This window comes from Aedes aegypti, chromosome 2, assembly GCF_002204515.2.
Source record: "Aedes aegypti strain LVP_AGWG chromosome 2, AaegL5.0 Primary Assembly, whole genome shotgun sequence".
In the NCBI taxonomy this organism is placed as follows: domain Eukaryota; kingdom Metazoa; phylum Arthropoda; class Insecta; order Diptera; family Culicidae; genus Aedes; species Aedes aegypti.
The window spans coordinates 34,945,841-34,965,391 of record NC_035108.1 but is presented as its reverse complement, the minus strand read 5'-3'; positions in this window follow the sequence as shown (position 1 = coordinate 34,965,391).

Below are 19,551 nucleotides of genomic sequence, written 5' to 3'. Positions count from 1 at the left end.
ATGCCGTTCTCAGAAATGTTCCAGCACATCACAATTTTTAGCTACAGGTCACCAAAGTTGTACAAAACACTGCTTTTTTTAATGTTTACATGAAATTTAAAGTACAATTTATCATACTTTTTTGTAATCTAATCTACCAAACATGCAAAATAGAACTTGAACTTTCATTTCAGACATAATTTGATTGAAATTGCGCGATTAAATTTCGATTAAACCGATTTTTTCAACATGCTTGCAGTCTCCATGCAAAATTCTTCGTTTCTTCTATATGGCAAAATACAACAATTCTCTAAACCATCAAAAAATAACTTTTCCGTATCGAAAATAATACAAACTTTGGTGATAAGTATTGTTATACACATAAAGTTTGAATTCAGTGGCAAATTAAGCCAATATATTACCTTACAAGCTGGGAAACTTGCATGCAAGTTGGCTGAAATAGTAATTTTTTGCATTTTCAACAGTCAATATCTCAAAAACTGGACGTGCTATGATATTTCTGAAAACGGCAATGGATTCAGCAACCCCTTATTAAGTGAATAGCGGTATTTTGGTGCTGGAGACAAAAACGTGTTCCGCAGTGTTATCAGCCCTGGATCTCCTAAACCATTTTATCTAAGATGGTTTTTTTCTATTCAATCTAGATCGCGATGTGTTTTATGTTGAACGTGAAAATCCAAGGGTGTTGTACAAAGTACAACGCGCGACTACTCGCGTTACAAAAAATCGCACGACAACCGAAAAGTTTTTAAGATTTTCCCGCCAAAGTTTCGCAAGTGCCCTTTTAACAGAACATAAGATTACGATTCTAATGTTGCATTGATTTTAAATTTTGAGCTAGTTTGAGAAAACAAGCTATGTTTGCTAAGTGCATTTTTTTTGGAGAGTGTCATAACTTTAAGTAAAAATTTAGTAGACAAATTTCAATAAATGTTATTGTCGAAATATTTACCAAGTAAGATTGATTCAATGTCTTTCAAATGCGCCATAGACGTGTACTCACAGAGGGGCCCAGATAGCCGTAGCGGTAAACGCGCAGCTATCCAGCAAGACCAAGCTGAGGGTCGTGGGTTCAAATCCCACCAGTCGAGGATCTTTTCGGGTTGGAAATTTTCTCGACTTCCCAGGGCATAGAGTATCTTCGTACCTGTCACACGACATACGCATGCAAAAATGGTCATTGGAATAGTAAGCTCTCAGTTAATAACTGTGGTAGTGCTCATAAGCTGAGAAGCAAGCTCTGTCCCAGTGGGGACGTAATACTAGAAAGAAGAAGAAGACTTTCAGAGATATGGACAAAAAAACTTGTGTTTATTTTTTAAGGGGGTGAACCCAAACTTTTGCATGGAAGTGTATGAAAGATTATATGTTCAAACTTCAAGGAATTTTTGGGAGTTAACTTGCACACAATTTCGCCGGATTAAGAATCAAATAATTCAATGATATGCTTATGCATCCCTGTCGAAGTTGGTACTATCTTTAGAATAAAGATCACCACAATCATTTGACTGATAACATTTTGGCAATTCAAAGCACAGGAAACCGTAAATATTCATTTCAGTTTGCACAACATTCACAACATAACTCCACATTTAATCGCCAATCGGGTGTGGCTAGAAATGCAAAAACTGTAACTTGGCAAAAAAGTTCTCAGTTGATAACTGCGGAAGTAATTAAGAAGTTGAGAAGAAGGCTCTTTCTCAGTTGGGATATAATTCCAAAAAGAAGAAGAAGCAGAATGATGAAGATGAACAGTGGAAAAAAGTTGTTTCTTGTTTAATTTTTCTTGAAAAAAAAAAAAAGATCAGCTTGACCCACTTCCTTGTAGTTATTTTTATAAATATGACGCACCTTATGATGCAAAGGACATGTTTGTGATTATCGTTTTAATATTCTATATAACATGTATTGAAATTCTAACCTAGAAAACTAAAACAATTAATGATTTATAACAAAATCAGATTGATTGGTAGGAGTCTACAATCAATTTTCATAACGAACTTATAGAAATAAAAAATCTAAATGCTCATTGCAGCTCCTAAACATCAATACTGCACGGTGCCCCGATAGACCGTTATTATGCAAAAAAATTGTCCATCAAATCTGAGCACAGGGCTCGATTCTTGGGGTCATTCTGCACCTCTGGACCAATTTTTTAAGTTTTTGACTTAAAAATTCAATATAAACCATATTAAAAATTGTCAATTACATTGAAGAAACCTACAAAAACGCTTAACGAGTTGGCCAAATTGTTCTCAACTACTATATAACTGTTACCGTTGTTATAATTAGAAATATTTATAACTGACTTTACTTACACGTAAAAAAATCCGTTCCAATATCCCTGAACAATGAATCACGAATAACGAAACATAGCGCTTGTTAGAATTCGTGATGTGTTTCCAGTAAACGTGTTTCTGTGTTCTAATTTTCAAGAAGACACTTCCAAAATCTAAGAACACAGTTCCCGTTTGCTCTCTCGCCCGACTCATTTAGTAACGTATTCATAAACGTGAAGCCTGAATCATGATACCGAGCGCTGAAACAATGTTTTTCGTGATTTTGTTACTGTTTACGAGAAAACCATTCATGCGCGCTGTCATTGTACGTAACGCATGCGCAGAAGTAAACAACCGGTAGTTAACGAAAGTGTTCTGCAAAATACAAAGTCGTCTTCGAATAATTGGTTCTAGTTTTCACTTTTGTTCACTAAAAGTGTGAAAAATTGTGTTTGCGGAAAAAGAATTACCAAATGCTGAAGCTACCCGATGGATTTGATGCGCAACCAGAACGGAACAGGATGTTATCGTAGTTTGCAGTTTGTTTTCTTCCTCAATGATGGTGCTTCACGAATGCAGTGGTTAATATGATGCGGTGATAATTTATTGAGTGAACCAGGAGAATTTTTAAGTTATTTGAATAAATAAATTGAATGTGATTGAAAATGGATACAAATATGGTTATTTAATTATTCCTATATTGAAAACATATCGATTTACATGATCACGATTATCTACATAAAATCCGGAACGACTTTCCCGTTCTTATGAACAGAATCATGGATCCTAGAATAAAAATCACGTTTTCATGCTTACGGCAGGCGTTACGTTTGGTTTTGCAAAACGCTGTTCTCAATTTCGGTGTACATTTGTAAAAGAAAAATCCCCATGTTCCAGATTTCGTGACTGAAGGTTGATGATTTTCGGAACAGTGTTTTTTTTTGCGTGTACCAGAGTGGCTTAAGTATGGTTTTATATCCTGTTCAACATTCTCAGGAACTCAACAGGATGATAACTACACGGGAAACATGATTGTCATATGTCACTAGTGTTCAAAGATTAACAAAGTCATTAACAACTTCAAACAAATCCCCATTAAGTACTACTTAAATATCAATTTCACTAGAACTTCCACTCTATATACCCGCAACCATTTAACTCGTTTTATTTTTTTCGGGATTAATCGGCAATCTGTTCATTGATTTCTAGGTCGCGTTCGACTCAGTAACGAAAATCTAGCTGTTGCAGGTAATATCAAAGACTTAAAAGTGAGACTTAGAGCTGATTAAGCTGAAAAATACAATCAAGTATAAGGATTGTAGACGAGGAGCCTTTTTTTCGTAAAATTACATGGAATGAAAAGAGTCGGCGGCGAAACTAAAAGAAGCATTGTCGTCGTCACTCAACCAGCGTCGGATGACGATTTGCCGCAAAGATCCAGTCACATAGGCTCAGCGTCATGACGAACAAATACGATTCGTTCATTATGGGCGAATCTTCCGTTCGGGAGCACATAGCCGACTTAAAATGTGAATCGTGTCTTCGACAGATTATGAGCATTTTTTGCAAAAATAAAACAAAACGCGTCTGGAATCGTACAAACAATCTCTGAATTGTCAACTCCACGCGCTTACCAATAGAGCTTGCAGTTAAAGAACTAGCCATAAGTAAATGTGCTAAAATTCACCTTAATAAAGAAACAGAAAAAAAAACAACAGAACTATTGTAGAACCATGAGAAGAGCGGGTTCACTTGAGAATATAAGCAATTATGTGATGGCATTCGTTGTTTGGTGCGTAGCAACCGAATACATATACAGTAAACGCTTTCTTCATGTCTATAAGGGTAGCAAGCGGAATGAATAAACATTTGCTCGTTGACGATTTTGGGTTGAAATTAGTCGTGCATTCTTTCGTCGATGACGAGACGACGACCTGCCAGAGTTATTATACTGGATGACGATGTTTTTTATTTCGTCGGTGACGAATCTGACGATTGTATGCCCTGCTTATACTTCTTGATTTTGCAGACGATGACTCTATTGGAATCGATCGCAGTGCAGTGAAGCAGGGTTTCACTATCTTAAAGATGGACAACTAAGATAAGCTTGTTATGCCATTTACTCTACCCAAACGTATATGGTTGCATATATAAAAATATAGGTTCAGATGTGTTGGTGCTGAGGCAGTTCTTGATGGAAATGTAGTTAAAGTTGTTGAAGAGTCATATAATACTTAATAATGTTTCCCGTGTAGTAAAAACAAGTGTTCTAGCTGCGAATATCTCTTTTTACGGATTAAGTAACCAGCTTAGGAACCCGCAACTTAAAATGAAAACGACACTGTTGCTTGATAAAGTCTTATCTGACCTCATAGATCTATTATTTCGAAAGAAAAATGAGAGCAACGATTAATGCAAGTTTGCCTAAATGAAACATCATTGTCAATTTGCTCTGTATAAAACGCTCATTCTTGGCACATTTATTTGAGAACAGGAGCGAAAACTATAGAGCGAATAAAATAGGCAAACTTCAGTGAGCTGGTCATGTAGTGTGAACACCTAAAAAAAAGTTGCGTCAATTGAGTGGAGGTCAGCGGCCCCGCAGAAGACATCCGAGTATGTTCATTATGATATTGACGAGAGCGCACCAGAGAAACCAAATCATTCCAGGTTTGAAACAAACGTTTGTTACTAGCTCTAATCGAATATGTATTCACATGGCTTATCCTCTAACTATTATTGTGCATCATCTATTCTCAGATCCTTTTTTTTCAAAATAACAACATTGTTAATTGTAATTTATTTGTTGAACCTTTCAATCGATTCAGCATAGAAAACATTGATCAATTAAATTTGAACTAGTAAACCATGAAAAAAAAATCTTAGGCCATTCCAGTAAGTTAAGTCAGCTGTAAATATTTCTAATTATAACAGCGGTAACACTGTTATACTAGTTGAGAACAGTTTGGCCAACTTTTTAAGCGTTTTTGTAGGTTTTTTCAGTGTTATTGCAAAATTTTAATATGGATTATATTGAAGTTTTTAGTCAAAAACTTCAAATCCAAGTTTCTCTTGTGGATATATTTTTTGCATCCTCACAAACTTTCTGGCTGATACCATGTTAAACACAACACCGAACAAGAATCTGGAATTTCACATTATGTTCATAGAAATAAACATTCTTTAACCCAAAACACAATTTGACAATGGTCGAGATTAACAACGTTCATTTACTGCAGGTTTCCTGGTAGTTCCAAAATAATCGAACCTTCCTCACTGTTGAATCTGTTGTTGCTTCATCTGGTACTCCACGGTCTTCTGAACAGGTCCATCGTACCCCACAACGCTAGGTATGTCCGGACTACTCAGCTGATCCGCTACCACCGTGGGAACAGTTTCCTCCAACGACCGGTCAGTGCGATGTTTCCGACCGGGTTTCTTATTTCTTTTGGGCGCCACCATTGGCCTAAAAGGTTCATCTTCCGTTGCAGCTGTCAATGCTTCCGCTTTGAACACTCCAAAATTATTCTTATAGTAACCGATGCTGTACGAGGCTGGAATGTCAGCTTGGGGAACTGCCACCACAGTTTGATGCACTATCGGAGCCGTTGGTCCTCCACTATTCTCGACATTATGCCCGTGAGGTTTGCCGGGATTGAAGTGGTAATTTGCCGTATAGTGCTTCTCACGTGATGCCGCAATCGCTTCGTCGACCTTCTTGTCGATCCGTTCGATGTACTTCTTGATGGCGATCAGCGACGATCCTATTTGCTTAACACTTTTCTCCAACAACTCCCGAGCTTCCCTAATCTTCTTCTGTCGCTCCTTGTAGTACTCTTCTTCCTCCTCGCCGGACATCTCTTCCCCGCCCATCACGTCGTCAAAGTCATCCTCGTCTGAATCCTCCGGAACTTGGGCACCGTTATGCCCAGTGGAATTGAGATCCCCTTCAATTTGCTTCCGGATTTTGAAAAGAGCCTTCCGGATGTCCTTCTGAGCTTCCAACATGCTGCGGATGACTCGTCGCTTTTCGGAATCACTCATCGAAGGGATTCCTCCAGAGTCTCCACAAACGGCACCGAGCACCATCAGTGCTCCGTACAGCAGGAGCATCCATTTGGGGTTCATGGTTTCGCCGATTCTAAGAAAGGTAATAAATTAAATACTGATAGCATACTTTCAGCAATCATAATCGAATGGGTCTGTTACCTTATTTTCCAACTGCCGATAACCGTTCAAGCGGGGCAAAGTGCAAAGAATAAATGGTGCTGCTCTTAAGTTGGTCAGTTTTATATCCTTTCTCTTTTCTGTTTGGAGCTTTCAATGGGTCACATTCGGAAATTGCTACTTTCACCGTGGAGTGGAAAGGAAACCGCCGAAAGGGATGCGTTCGATGCTGGAAACCAAAAAACGAGAACTGAGAATGATGTTTGCTTATTATGATGGAATATTTCCAATATTCGGGAGCTGGAAATTGCTTTATTTTTTACGAATGCCTCACACAGAGTTTACTACATATTTACTACATACTACATTTTATTTCATCATTTAGTTAAGAAAGTCAAGAGAAAAACAGAAGCATTCGAGACATTCGTGTCCGCAGGCCTCAGACGTGAATGTCCATAATTTTATATGACACGGCATTCTTACTTTTAGTTTAAATTTAACTCCTTTATTTAATTTCGATATGGGTCATTTTACAACGAAAAATTGAGATCACCTGCGGTTTTACTCAAACTTGTATTAAATAGGTCTTGTGCCAATCTGAATGGAAGATAAATTCCCCCCTCATTTTTAACAAATTTAAGAAATTTAATATATTCACATTTTCTGGGATTTTACTCAGAAGCAAACCGCACATTTTTGTAAGTGATTGTTTAAGCTTCAAGTACTAGACATAATTCACGAGGTTCTTCAGAATTCGAGAAAATTTTCGGCTAAGGAATTGAGATAGCTCATGAATAGGAAGGTAGGTTTCAAAAAGCTGTACAAGACGTACAAAGAAGCAAATATTATTAAGAAAAATAAATATGGCAGATTTCAGTGGGCTGGTCACTTAGTGTGAAAGTCGAAAGACAAGCTGAAATGAATAATATTAACAAGTTTTACTTTTTTTGAACAGAGCATCAACAAAAAATTGAAATTTAGTTTTTTTTTCGATTTCATTCCATTGAACGCAGCTTACTGGTTCAAGCCATATAAAAACATGCTCAAACCACTCTGGTTAGTTAAGTCAGTTGCAAATACTCGTAATCATAACATCCTTAACAACTATATACTAGTTAAGAACAGTTTGGCCGTCCTTTTGAGCGCTTTTTTTTTAGGTTTTCCCGGCCTAATTTTTATATAAATTATATTGAAATTTTAAGTCAAAAACTTCAAATCAGGATTTCTTGAGATTCAACCTAGAGATTTTTTTAAAAATTGGTCCAGAGGTACATGTACAGAATGGACATTTTTTTACATAATAACGGTCTGTCGGGGCACCGTGTATTATTCTCAGAATTTTGTCAGGTATTTACAAAGAATTCTGTTAGAGTTCCAACTGGTATTATCTGAAAACCCCGCCTATTTCCATTCTGAAACCTGGAAAACCATTTTCAGGATTGAATAATGAAAATCCTGCCAAAGATTATGTGAGAAACCTCAATTCTTTTAAAATTTACTCAGTTATTCATAATTCAATTTATTAAGAAATGTAAATTTAAGGAAAAACGAAGTGAGTACTGCAACGAATCGTTTAACTGAATTAAGAATTCAAATAATATGCCTTGTTATGTTATTCTGTTGTTCTTGAGCTGTTTGATAGCATCCTTAACTTCGTCTCTTGTGGGAGTTGGCTCGTCTCCCTCATCCACCGTACTGATGAAACCATTCCTCCTGCTGTCCTGATCTTCCTCCTCTGCGCCGTTTAGGTGTTCATCGTACTGCTGCTTCCACCTTTCAATCACCTCACGTTCGTCCGTCAAGATACCTCCTTCCTTATCCAGGCACATTTCGGCTCGCGGTACAAAGCCTTTGCGGGATGCATTGAGTTTCTTGTAGAACTTACGTGTTTCTTGAGAACGATACAACTGCTCCATCTCTTCGCACTCCAACTCTTCCCGGAATAGATGGGTTTGCTGTCTTCGCTTCTGTTTGTATCGTTCCACGTTTTGACGGGTGCCTTGCATAATCGCCCGCGCTGCATTCTTCTCGTCCAAAACCGTCTGACACTCCTCGTCCAACCAACCGTTCCGTCGATTTCCTTCCACGAATCCAATGGCACCTTCCGCGGCGTTGTTAATGGCTGCTCTGAGATTACTTCAGCAGTCCTCAAGAGGGGCTTCGGTGAGCTCTCCCTCTTCCGGCAACGCTGCCTCAAGGCTTTGCGCGTATTCATTTACGACTTCGGCTTCCTTGAGTTGCCCCAGATTGTACCAGGGCGGCCGTCGGTATCGAATGTTGTTCACAACGGAGAGTCGTTGGCGCACTTTTACCGTCACAAGGTAGTGGTCCGAATCGATGTTTGGGCCGCGATAAGTTCTGACGTCGATAAAGTCCGAGAAGTGCCTTCCATCAATCAAAACGTGGTCGATTTGCGATTCAGTTTGTTGGGGTGATCTCCAGGTGTACCGATACGGAAGGCTGTGCTGGAAATAGGTACTACGTATGGCCATGTTTTTGGAGGCGGCGAAATCAATCAGTCTAAGCCTTAGACTCTAAGGCCGTTTTCGTTCGTAAGCTGGTGAGCGCTGAACTTCCCTATAATCGGTCTAAATTCCTCCTCCTGGCCAACCTGAACGTTGAGATCTCCGATAACGATTTTGACATCATGGCTTGGGCAGCCGTCGTATTCACGTTTCAGCTGCGCGTAGAAAGCGTCCTTATCGTTATGGTCACTTGCTAGGTGAGGGCTGTGCACGTTGATTATGTTGATATTGAAAAAACGGCCTTTGATCCTCAACTTGCACATTCTGTTGTCGATTGCTCACCACCCAATCACGCGCCTCTGCATTTCGCCCATCACGATAAAAGCTGTGCCCAGCTCATGTCTGTTGCCGCAGCTCTGGTAGATGGTATAACCATCCCTATACGTATGTACCGTCGACCCTTTCCAGCAAACCTCCTGCAGCGCTACGATGTCGAACTTGCGGACCCTCAATAATTCGGAAAGAATGCGGGTACTTCCCAAGAAATTGAGAGATTTACAGTTCCATGATCCGAGTTTCCAATCGTTAGTCCGTTTTCGATGCCTGGGTCTATGCCGATTGTACAAGGGCGATTTTACAATGTATGCTTCCTGTACTGATGATTTTTACGGCTGGCTTGTAAGGCCTGCACCAACCCCCTGTCTCGCCGGAGGATCATCGTGCACAGCACTGTTTAGAGTCCCACGCTGGCACTAGGACACTGATCAGCCGGAATGGAAAACAGATGGAATGGAAAACAGACGCTCTGATAAGCTACACCCTCAGAAGCGAGGAGCCCCCCTTCCCTGTCAGCATACGGCCAAGGTCCCACCAGGGTTGGTTACCCTACGGTTACTCGTACCCCAGGCGGCACCACGGGGAGGTAGGGATAGGAGTTACTGCACCCAAAAGTTGAAACTGTCATTATAGTCGTTTTTTGCGTCTATTGATGACGGATTTGTGTTCTTCTGATCGACATGGCGTTTTTGAGCGTCTATCGATAGGCAGGTAATCCGGTCATTGAGTTGAGCAGCTTTTGCGGTACAAATGGGGAAGTACAACTTGATATGCTTTTTGCACCACGCATACCAACAAGCGGGTTTAGTGCTGTGGTATAGTATTTGGCTCTCACGCTTATAACCATGGATCGATCCTGGTTGTTATCGCATCTGTATTTTTTTTTCATGCGCATGCATCACCAACACATGTATTAAAAAATAAAACTTCCACAAGTCAAATCTCGAATTTTCAAGTCCACAAATCTAGAGAACCTGACAGCCTTTACCGTTGAACATTTCATTGATTGGTCGTCACCAGCGAGTGACCAGTGAGTTACCGGTTGTCTGCTTCTCTAGAATTGTTCTTCTGAGAATTCGAGGATTAGCTTCTATGTATATTCACCCTAAAACCATTGGTAACCGAGTGTGTAGCTCGTTGTTATTAAGCAGATAAACGGATCAAAATAAAAACTACCACCGCTGGGAGACAGAGGAGGATCTTCTCTTCATCGTAGTATTGTGAAATAAAGTGTAAATCCACAGTGCTTATGAAAAGATAAGAAACTAACATCATGAGGCTTAAATGGGTTTTGGATTTTTATACATGTTTGCAGGGCTATAATCCCATATTAAACTAAATAATAGCAAACAAACGCATGAATATCTCTTCTGCTATCCGTCAGATTGAACTTCTCTTTTCAGTAGAATGAGTTTTTAAAATGGGATAATAAATAGCACTAACATTACAGTACAAGCGTGTTTGGAACATATCTAAAAATTTCTTCTTTGTAATTTCCATAGAAACCTGCATTATCTTTGGGCCACCTTTAAATCACCACCCAGAAAGCTGAAAATTTCACAGAACACTATTTTTATAGTAAGCATGGTAAGGAATATATGGGAGATTGGATTCTTAAACATTTTTAAATTTTGAACCGCCCTAATGTGCATGAACACATAGATACGCAAATACGAGCATATGCGCAAGTCTCTCGAAATCGAACAAAAAAAATTTAATCTAGACCCCCCGACCGTTTTTTTGGTTTTTTCAGCAAATGAACACGAGAGACCTAGACTTTATTGTGGCGAAGTTTCAGACTTACATATATTTTGTAATAAAGTTGTTCTACGAAACACACCGTGTGGTGCTTTCACATGGACTTGGCTATGGTCTATTGATTGGTGAAAACCGTTACAAAGTTTAAAACGCACATTTTCAAAACTTTTTTTTTTTTTTTCATTAGATGACTATCTACAATTTTAAACCAGATTTTGTAAAATTAGGCAAAGGAAGTATGATAATTCAATTATAACCGTAGCTCTCTTGATAGTCGTTACACGTGATTTCAAGAGTATCACCCTAAATTGCGGTACAAACATTTTCAAGAAGAACTCTTACAGATTTTCATGATTCACTTTGATCGCCACAATTATTCAATATATTTGATAGATTGACCCTTACTAAGGATGTGAATTGCAATACAAATAAAATACAAATACAAAGTGTTATTCGAAAGGACGATTTTTATTTCATATCCAGAATTAAGTCATTAACGTAATATGGCCAACAATGTTTCAGTGTGTTTCTTCAGCTGCATTTGCTTCCGGTAAAGTATTCACAACCTCCTCTTCGTCCTTTGCTTCAACAACCCGTTCATTCTCCTGAAGGACTCCCCCTTCAGGGCCCACCAACTGCCTCGACGCCCTCGAAAACATCGACCTCTGGGGACGCACACTCCTGCGCCTATATCCACGTTCGTCGGAATCCTCTTCGCTGCTGCGGTGGTGATGATGATGTTGCGGCCGAGCCGGCTTATTATAGAACAACGTGTAATTCACCACCGTTTTGTTATCCTTGATCTCCTTGTCCACTTTCTTATCAATTTTCTCGATCGATTTATCAACCTCCAGCATGCTGACGGCCAGTTGGCGCGTCAATTCGTTTATCTGCTTTCGGGCGTCTCTAATTTGCTGCTGCTTCATCTGAATGTAGGCTTGCTCTTCACCGGAAGTGGACTCCTTGCTCTCTTCGCTGCCGCAGTCGTCTCCGCCACCCCCTGGGCCATGTTCACTTCCCGCGGGGGTAACTGATTTGTAAAGTTTCTTGAGAGCTTTCTGAATCTGATCCTGGGCTTTGATGAGTTCGTTCACTACGGCGATTCTTCGGTTTTTGTGCAGAGCGGTCATGTCCTGCTGGTTGGTTTGTTGATTGGCCAGGACCACTCCCAGAAGGAGGATCGCCCCGAACAGTGCTAGATGATATTTGTCGCTCATGATGATGGTCCACTGTAAAATAGTGGTATAGTTAAAGTTACCACAAATTTACACCAAATGCACGGATAACAACTTACCACCTCGAATGATCGCAATAGTATTGAAACGCGGAGAAGATGACTGAAATGGTTTTATATGATCTGTCAGTTGGGTGGCACGCGAGCATGAGAGCAACAAGAGTAGAGGACCTTTCACCGAGAAGCTTTATTGCTCGATTTTTGCCTTTGGGCCAGAACGATTAATAAACTGCACGGACTCTTTACTTTCTTCCAATTAGGAGAGGTTTTGGGCTGCCAGTGGCGTGTGAAGGGGTAATGGTCATAAGAGTTCTTGTAAGTTAAAGGAAGTTAGTTCCTTTTTTCTATAACTGACGCCGTGTAAAGCAGGCAAAATCAAAATCTCTGATGAGAATCATCTTAATGATTAAAAAATACACATCGCACCGTAAAACGACAACTTGCATGACCCAATCTCACCCCCATTTTCAATGTTTAAGACCGAAAAAAATGAAATTTTTGTGGAAAAATCAAATAGATTCCGGCTAATACGAGTGAAGTGTATTGGAAAGTCTTTGAACCTTCTACTAATACAACAATAGAGGTTGAATTACATTCGTTATACTTTGCACAGGAGAAATTTATTGTTGTAATTTTTTTTTCTAGTTTTAACATACAAGTTTGTTTATATATTAAACCAAAAGTACTGTTTTTAAAAATGTATTTCGTGATAAATTATGTGTTATAAAATGTTCTCTAACATATGAATGATCAATTTTAGTTATATTAGCGTTATTGGCTGAAATATAACATAAATCATATTTTTCCGTTTTGACCCAATCTCACTCCCCAGACCCATTGTCAACCCCATCGACGTTCTCGAATTGTTTCTCAAAAGTTCATGGTACTCTTTTAATATTTTTATGGTTTTAACCTTCCTTGTGCATTGGGATCATTTTTGGCAAATCGCCACTCTGAACAAGCTGTAACTTTTTAAAGAAAAGAGATATAAATTTAATTTAATTCAATTTTGTGACTTTATAACTTCAGAAATATAATATTTTCGTGGTAGAAGAAGCTTTCAGCGACGTGCAGGAATTCCTTGAAAGACTTCTCAAGGGATTAACTAGAAATTCCTCCGAGATAATCTGCAATAATCTCTACAGCAATTTCTCTGGTTATTCCACTAGAAATATCCAGTGATTCCTCCGGAAAGAGCTTTTTAGCAATTTCCGCAGCAATTTCCCAGTGAATCCTTCACAGATTCATCAAGTAAAATTTTTGCTGGGATGCCTCCAGGAATTTCTCCTTGAATGCTTCCAGGAACCTTTCAGATATTCCTAAAGGAATTCTTCAAGGTATGTATCCTGATATTCTTTCTTCAAACATTCTCCAGCACTAGTTCAATCTCTCTAGGATTACTCCAGGATATTTCATCAGAAATTGCTCCATAAAAAACACCACGAAAACATGCAGAGATATCCCCAGGTGGTCCTCTTCAGGGCTCCATGGTTTCCTTCAGAGATTCCATCAGCAAATTCTCCAGGGATTCTACAAGAAACTAATTCATGCATTTTTTGAGAGTTTCCTCTGGGAATTTCTTAAGGAATACCTCCTGGAAAGTGGCCAGAAATTTAAAATCGTTGATAGATCGACTGTAGTTCGTTGTTTGTGATATATTGGCTTTTCAGTCTTGACAAAATTAAAAACTGTTATTTTATTTTGTCCAACGTTTCGGTCCGTTTGGGACCTTCCTCAGGGACTCAATTGTTACAGTTCTTTCGTCCAGTGTGGTTCGGTAGAACCTGTAACTGTCTGGTGGATCGATTTTTCCCGCACGACCGCAGCCAGTTTAGGATGCTTTTTCGGTGGGAAAATCGAACTTAAAGCTGCGCACCGGAATTTAGTACCTGATCCAATATCGATCACCATTGCACCATTGCAATAAAGTTTCAAGGAAGTTTAACACCTTTTCCCCTACTTGGAAAATTTTTGTAGCGATTTTCTTGGAGATGACTCTAAAAAAATTCTTGAACGAAAATCTTGTAGAATTCTTGGAAGAATTCCTGGCAGTAACTCTGAAAAAATACCTGGTGGAATCTCTGGAGGAATCTTTGAAGAAATCTCCGGAATTATTTCTGGAGGAGTCTCGAGGGGTCTATCTGGGGAAATTTCTGAAAGATTGCTTGGAGGAATTTCCGCCGAAATCACTTAAGAGAAATAACAAGAGTAATTCTTTACGACCCTTGAAGGAATTCCTAGATAAAGCCAAGAATGTTGGTAGTAACTTTGTTATGGAATCATTGGAGGAGTCTCTGGAAAGATTTCTGGAGGGAGCTCTAGAAGAATATCAGGAAAAAAAAACGTTTGATGAAATTTTTGAAGGAATTCTGGGAGCCTATAATGTTTCCGGAAAAAAACTGGAAGAAACTCAGTATAGCTTATATTGGAAGAATCTATGGAGGAATCTTTAGAGAAAATCCTTGCTAATTCTCTAGAAGAATCTTTGTAGATCACCTAGAGGATCACCTGACAGAATTGCTGAAGGTATTTCGGGAGCCCTATCGGCCTTAAAAATCTAGTAACAATCTAAAGTTCTCCCTGGAGGAATTGCTACAGGAATTCTTGGAGAAATCTCTGGCTTTAATCTCCAGTTTAATTCCTAGAGAAATCGCTGCAGGCATTACGGTTGTTCTTAGAAAAAACTTTTTATTAGTAATTTCTCCATTATGAAACTTTGTTTCAAACATGTCTTTTCTATCAAGATTCTATGGTAAAAATATAAAAATGCTCTATATTAGCCGTATAACAGCCCTATAAGGCCAAAAAGGCGAATTATCGGGTGAGTGGTTACTTGGGTGCTGTATAACGTTCAAAACATGTTTTCCCTTGTGAACGTAAACCAATTTTAATCAACTTAACTAATGTTTTCTCCAATATTTTACACATCTTTGTAGATTTTACACGATAAATTCAAAATTAATGGGGTTTCTTCGTAAACAATATTTTTTTTTAAGATTCCCTCTTATTGGTTTTTATATTCAAGTTGTTGAACATACAGATTTACTTTACAATTTTGAGTTGAAGAAATTGGCGTAGAACTGCTAGCAGATCTTTCCCTAGAGGCTCTATTGTAATGCTAGTTTCTTAAAAGTATCGATTTTCAAGGGAAGGTCTAAATTTTAATCAAAATTATCTCTAAAGTATTTTTTCCTTATTGTGATTGCAGTGAATCCTGATGAAAAAAAAAATACTACAGGCTCCAGGAAAAAGTTCAAAGATTTTAGCGCAGCAACTCAGCAGGTCCCTCAAGAATTTCGTCTCACATGCTCTCTCGAGGAAAAACTTCAAGAAATCTTCTTGTGATTTGTTTACAGATTTTATCTGAAATATTTTCGGGAGAAGAACAGGGAACAGGTCTTTAGAAATTTTTCTAGAGATTCCTTTTCCAATTCACCCAGAAATTCTTCCATCGATTTTTCAATGGATGCTTATTGGTTTTTTTCCAGGAAATCCTTGAAGACTCCAACTAAAGCCCCAATAATTTCCTCAGTGGTTTTCCCGATTTTGTAGTAGGTGTTGTCCAGATATTTTCACTTATCCTTCAAACGAATTCTCCAAAAAAGTTCCAGTGAAACTAGCTTTTGACCTCGGGAGAATATTGCGCCGTCCCAGACGGGCACGTGCCCAAGCCCCAACGGCAGCTTCCAGGGTGGGCACCGAAGTCCTCTGACTTATCGCCGACCATATCATTTTTGAAGGGCCAATCTCGTTAAACTGCTTGTCCTTTCTACCATTCAAACAAGCTTTTCAATTTAATGGAATAAGCTTTCCTATTTAAAATACCTAAACAATTATTTGAAATCATTAGAGCAAAGTAATCTAGCTACAATTTTGTTGTTAAATTTGTTGGTCATTTTATATTGTCCCAGTAATCAGCGCCCACCCTGACTACACTCGAGTGCTCGCTTCGATGCAACCTCACTGAAAAATACTTTCTCTCGTTTTTCGCCGTCCCCCGAAAATTCCCACAGCCAACCGAAAGGTGATATAAAATAACCTTTCCTCTCGGATGCACCAGATAGAATTGCTCGTAAAACCGATCCAACCACACGTCACCCACAGAAGACAAGAGCGATGACTTCTCGCAGCACGTTATTTCTGGTGCTATTCGGGGCGCTTCTTGGCATTGTCCTTGCCGGCTCGATCGAGGATGAATTCTACCGGAGCATTCGGGCACAGGCAACCATTGCCGGGATAGACGATTCCCACGAGCAGCTCCATGGACCCGCTCGGCCGAAGGACCCAAAGGATCCAAGGGAGCCCAACAAGGAACCGTCAAAGGAACCGCCGAAGGAACGTGACTCCTGGAAGAAGCTGGCCATAGACATGGTGGCCTACCTGAAACTGCTGAGCCGCTCCAGCGATGGACTCGAGAAGAAACTGAAGGATCTGAGCGAAAAGGTGGAACGGGATTTGGACGTTGGCCGGCGGGAGAGCTATACTCTGAATTACGCCAAGCAGCTGCTGCAGGAGCAGAGGGCCGTCATTGAAGCACTACGAGCTGGTGCTCTAGCGGAACCTACGGAAAAGCGAACGCCATCGTACGAGGATGTCCTGCAGAAGACCGAACAGTTTGTGACGCCGACCAAGAGCAGCACGGCGCCTACCGCGGATGAGGTCGATTCTGAGTTGGCCTCGGAACATGAGAAATTGCTTACCGCGCTGAAGAATCTGCAGAATTTGAAAATTTAAGGATATGGCTTTAAAATGATGAATAAAAACGCTTGACTGATATGAATAATTCTGAAATATTGTCTCCTTTTTATCACATCGTTTTGGTTTTCTAATAGCAAGCCTCTTATAATACAGTGCCACCCACTTCCTGCCCATCGGTTTTCTTATCAACTTTATGTTAAATCAGCCGAATCGGTTGAAATTTAGAAAACACTTTGGATAATGAGAGGTTAGATATAATAATAATCTTAAGAAGACAGCTCTTCATATAGGCAGTGAACTGCCCTATCGAAATTGACACATTTTGATTTATGAAAGATTTTCGTTTAGCACCAGTTTAAATCAAGATGTCGATAAGTGCGTGCTATACGCAACAGTTTATTGATCGCAAGGTTTTCAATTTTAGGTTGACGCGGAACCTTTTTTTGTTTTCAAACTTTGTTTGCATGAGGCAAATATATAAATTTCAACCCAGTTCCTATGTATGTTTCTATGTTTGCATGTAGATCGATAGTACAATTGTCAGAGTGTATATTTACCGTCAAACGCGGTAACTTGCAACAATTTTCAAATTCAAAGCTATATGGATGAAAAATTTGAGGATGCAGATGAGACAAAACTATCTAGTACCCTTATTGCGATGTAGAGAATACCACGCGGTATTATTTTTTAGTATTTGGTTTTCTGGGATCCGAAGAGACGAAAAATATACATTTTCATTGCTACCCCTATAGTCTATAGTAAAAGTATGACAATAATCAGAAACAGCTACCGTACTCTAAGAAATCTAAATCCTATTGATTGAACTATGAGTATTAAACCAATTTGATTGAAAACTTCAGTGGTATTGCATAGGGTGTCCACACGGGGAAATTCTAGCATATCATAAGTCTTGACAGTTATTAGAAAGCCATTAAAACATTTCAACGCAACTTTTATACAAATACAACTTTATTTTAGGTTATGCTTCACTCAACTGATTTTTTTTATACAAATTCAAATCAAAGCGACGTATTACAAATTGATATGTTTTCAAATGGTCTATGTTGGTGTTCTGACACAACTTTTGTCATACTTCATGCGGATAGTTCCCAATGACAGATCTGCAAGTTAATTTTGATACAGATTTTCAAAATAATTCATTATTTTCATGATGAAAATAAATCCGAATATTAATAACAAAGTAATTCATGAAATGTTTCAATATTTAGTACCAAACGTGTATTGAAATAATTGCGGAACAAACATTTTAATGTTACTGAACAAATTTATGTTCAATTCTGCCTTCCAAGTGTGTTCGATGGTTAACGGCAAGAAATATCGAACAATAGAGACCAAAATTGCTGTTGCAAGTTATCCCACAAGGGTAGTAAAAACCGTTTATTAATTTTTAAAGTTTTTTTTTTTTTGTGACATTTTACACCAGTTGGTGCATTCATGTCGAAATTTTTAAAGTGTTTAAGCATAAAATTGTCAAAACTTCTACATTGTCAATTTGTACACTACTAAGTACTGTAACTGATAGCAAATGCCTCGAATGACATATTTTAACAAAAGAAACAATACCCAAACCACATAACATATGTGGAACTCTGAAGTAAAAGCGAGTTGAAAAGTTGTACCCACTTCCAGCTGCTGGCAAGTTGTATATCTAGTATAGAAGACATCGAACTGTCATTACCAATAGTAAACAAAAAACATATGATTCGAGCAGTAGACCAGTTGCTGCGAAGATTACAGACATTAAGATCGGGGGACGATCGACAACGTTGGGAAGCAATGTCTAAAGATAAAACATGTTTATTTTTTCATAAAAGGTATTTTTTTTTCTTTCATACTATATAATATTCATGTTTCATAACAACAGAATGTAATCGTTTCGGAAATATTATTTCCTAACAAAAAACTTCCTGTTTCATAACGTGAAAAAGCTTTTGCTTTATAAAATCCTTCCATTCATTCACCTCAAAAATACAATATGCTAGAAACAACACAGATATCTAATACATTGACAAAATTATCTCGGATACGAGTGGTGTAAATCTAATTCTGAACTTGTACCGTAAATAGTTATTTTCATTCCTTTCGTTGCCACTCTGGATATATGTTATCTTTGGTTCATTTCAATACAATACCACGTTGGGCCAGACCGTAAAATTAGATGAAAAAAAAATATTTTGATTATGAAGATGATTTTTTAGAACAAAAATGGCTGAGGCAAAAATGTTTCATAGGATGAGGACTACATTTTGACATTAAGTGACATTAGGGTGGTCCAAAAAAACATCGAACTAGAAAGTCATTACTACTCCCAGGGTATAAAATAGGTTCAAACACAATATATTTGAGTTGCAATTGACTGCCATTTCCTGGGAATTTGATGACATATTTCAACCAACACGCCATACAAAATCCGCGTGTTTGAAATATGATACTGATTTTTTAATGTTTTAAATCATCAACGAAAATGTTTTGATTCGTTGTATATTTCCAATGAACAGGCTGTGTATGGTTGAAAGTGATTAAGTTTTGGTAATGCTTTTTGGTTTTGTAGAAAAATTACTATACAATGGATTACCTGCTTTGCTCTTGTCCA